The 3,555-nt window shown below is 43.8% G+C and overlaps 1 pseudogene; it reads right to left on the bottom strand.

The window, feature by feature from the left end:
* Window positions 1–936: 936 nt before the first annotated feature.
* On the bottom strand, window positions 937–3,134 carry LOC102821583 (annotated as a pseudogene).
* Between the last annotated feature and the right edge of the window lie 421 nt (window positions 3,135–3,555).

The raw sequence follows: 3,555 nt of genomic DNA, 5'->3' as shown, positions 1-3,555 counted from the left end.
TTCTAGTTGGAAACAGTTCAGGGCCGGCTGTGGCCGTTTGGTTTTAATTGGAAACTGTCTCTTTAAATTTCGAGGAGATCTGTGTGCATGTGTAGTAGAACCCTCCGAGGGTGGGGCTGGGTTGCCCACTAGCTCAGGCACCCCTATAGTCACCAGAATGGAGGTGCTCAGACAGCAAGGGATCAATGAACTGCTACGAAAAGGAAAAAATGTCCACACCTTCATCTCAGTGGTTTTGCCAGGCGTCTGTGGCCACTCTGATCCTTCCCCTGCTTGGTCCCACCCAAGATGGCGGCTTCTGCTGTAGTCGAGTGTCCCGGACTAGAAAGCAATAGAGTTCTTGCTTCTGCTATAAATTCCCCCAGCTGTGAGCCTTCCAACCTTTATATGTGGTTCAGAGTTCTGGGACCATCCCCTGAGCCTGCTTGGTCGGTTATTCTGTATTGTTTTTGGCGGAGCTCCTTTACTCACTTCCACCTGATCCGCCATCTTGTTTGTTCTTCAAAAATGTTTTTGTTTTCTTCCCAAAATTTAAAAAAAAAAATTTTTTTAAGCTCTTTAAAGACAATAAGTCCCTCTTACAAGAGTAAAGTATAGAAAATGCCAGATCAATATAGGAGACTAAAAGTATACATGGACACACAGAATGGATGTAGGTTTTCATACTCAAGAAAAGTTTTCTTACCCTCTCCTACCCTTTGCCCACCTGCTTCCCAGTTGATCGTTACAGGACAGAAATCTTTACCCAAGGACAGTGAGTCGAAGTGTTGGTTGTCAAGCTGTGACAGAAAGAAGGAAAGAAAAACACACAGGCACTTGCGTAAGTAGGCTAGAACGCTGCTACAAGTCTTCAGCATCTTCCTGCACCCACAGTGGAAGGATCCTGGTCATTGTGAAAGTGATGGGTCTCCTGATGTCGTCATCAATGTAGGCAACTCAAACCCCTTGCCTCACAAGAACATCAGAAAGATTCTCTGTTCCTTCCAGCTTTAGATTCTTTCCATTGGCTAAATGTAACAGACAGGCAAAAGCCAGTGGTATGGAGAGATTCTGATCCATGAGGGGAGGCAGGCTTGTCTTTAGGTCCTTTGTGAGTCCACTGAACAGTTTCTCATCAGCCACCTTTAGCGGGTCCTCCCTTTTTTCCACTTCACTGTGGTTTGCCTCTGCATCAGCTTGCTACTTTGAGAACTTTGTTAATAAACCCCACATGCTCTGCTTCAACTTCTTCATGTCCATCTTTTTGACAGTTGTGATATACTTAATTCAATCTTATTTACCTTCTGAGGCTCAGCTACTAGATTTGACTCCCTGTAGGTTGTAATTTCTAATCCTTGGGATTCGGGAGCAGCATTGTTCTCTTGCTTTGACTTTGGTGAATGGCAAGGTGTAAGGTCAAAGGCCCCAGCTGGTCCCACAAATAAGTCATCCGACTCTTCATAATCACTTTCAGCAGCCTGTAACCCAGGACAAAAATTGGAGGTGTCGTTAAGGTTGTTGTAATCATAGTCTTCAATTTCTTCATATTGCTCAGTTCCTGTCTTCTGGGCCTGGGCCATCTTAAGTAACTTGATGCCTGGCTTGAGATGCAGCTGGACGAGATTATTGACCTCATAGTGGAAATCTGTAGGAAGAGTGGTGGCTGTCCAGTTCTGATTCTCCAAAGTGGACTTGGTCAGAATGGTAGCAGCCTTTGTTTTCCGAAAATTTACATCAAAGTTAACATCTTGTTCAAAGTCGATTTCAAAATCTTTCTTTGTACTTTTTTTTTTTGTTGTTGTTCTCTGACTGTAAGGAAGCATCTTTTTTGTGTTGAGGTCTGAAGTGCCAGCCCACATCGACATGGTGTAAGGACTGAAATAGGAATATTCTCCAGGCTTCATGGATAGAAGGGGGCACATGGTCCTAATGTCTCCATCCCCAAGGGGAATGATATCTTCCTGGCAGCTCTGAACCTGGCAGGGTTCCTGCCAGCTTCTGAACTCTTCGTGATTCCCAACTGTGGTGTGGTCGGGTTCATTGTGGGCATCAAAGTCGTCCTCCAGGGGCCCGTCAAGGAAGTCCCCGCAGTCACTCTCCTCCACCTCAGCGTTGACATCAAATACCTGGTCATTCTTCTTAAACTTGTCTACCAGGGCTGACACAAACTCATTATGTGTATCACTGTCCCACTTTGTAAACTGGAATCCTTCCAGGGAGGGGCAGATCTGGCGACTTTCCACACACTGCTGTAAGGGGGCTTTTAAATCTGCCATTTCCACCCAACCTAAATCAGGCAGCTCAAGAGCTTCTCCAGTGGGGAGCATCTGCACGTCGGAAGGAAAAAGGAGCTCACTTCGATAGTCGTGGCAGTGGAGGGTAGAGAGAAACACCCCTGTTGTGCTGCACTCATCAAATGAGGCTGCAGTCCTCTGAAACATGGGGTGAATCTCATATTTTCAATCTGCTTCAGGGGTATTGAGGTTGTTAACATTCTGCTCGATGGTTTTGTATAAGTGTTTCTTTTTTGGCTTTGGTGCTTTTTTGGCTGTTCCCATTTCAGTAACACTTCCACCTGTACCAGAGCTCTCCCTTTCTTCAGGAGCATCTTTGCCTAATCCTCCAAGGACTCTGTATACATCGGCATGAACAGCATCCATACGCACTGTGTAAATCTTGGTGATGGCATCCAGTGTGCCAGCAGCTACTTTAAAGTTGGTCAGTTCAGTGTCTTTCTCTTTAAGAATCTCTGACATAAAATCAATCATGTGCAAGCCAAAAGCATTCTTGGTAGTGATTTTATTTTCCGCAGATAATTTTATACAGGTGGAGTAATGTTCTGTTATCTGTGTATTTGTAAATTTAGAGATTGTAGCTGAACTATCAGTATTCCTATTAGAGGGAGAGGCTAACAAATGAGGTGAGTCTGTGCTGAACTGCAGGTTAAGGACCCTGGAGTGCCTCCGTTGCAGTCGCTCCTTTTCATCATCATTCTGTGGAAAGTCTTCAAGAATCGGGGTGCCAGGAGTACTAAGAGGGGCCTTCCTTGGCAGAGGCATTGAGAAGACCCGATCCAAAGGTGAGGCGACACTACAGGGGAGTCTATTGGTCTCTGAAGCAGAGTTGTTCATTGTAACTGGGCAGGGAGGTCCCATCCTTTTCTGTCCTCTATAATAAGTTGAATAAATTTGGCATCAGCTCTTCTCTGAATTTTTGGCAAAATTCACCAGTAAAGCCATCTGGACCTAAAATTATTTTGTTGTGTGTTTTTTAATGACCTGATCAGTTTCTTCTTTTGTTATTGGTCTGTTCAAGCTTTCTATTTCACTCTGTGCTATTTTAGGTAGCTTGTGTTTTTCTAAAAATTTATCTGTTTATTCCAGATTTTCACATTTGTTGGAGTACAACTTCTCATAGTAGTTTGTCATTGTCCTTTTCATTTCTGTTGGTTCTGTTGTGACATCACCAATATAATTTCTTAAGTGTGTTATTGGTATCTTCATCCTCTTTTTTCTTGTTAGATTTGCCAATAGTTTGTCAATTTTATTAAACCTTTCGAAGAACCAGCTTCTTGTC

Source organism: Chrysochloris asiatica, unplaced genomic scaffold, assembly GCF_000296735.1.
Source record: "Chrysochloris asiatica unplaced genomic scaffold, ChrAsi1.0 scaffold00118, whole genome shotgun sequence".
NCBI lineage: Eukaryota > Metazoa > Chordata > Mammalia > Afrosoricida > Chrysochloridae > Chrysochloris > Chrysochloris asiatica.
Note: the sequence above shows the minus strand (reverse complement) of the source record. Positions and strands in the feature narration are given on the sequence as shown.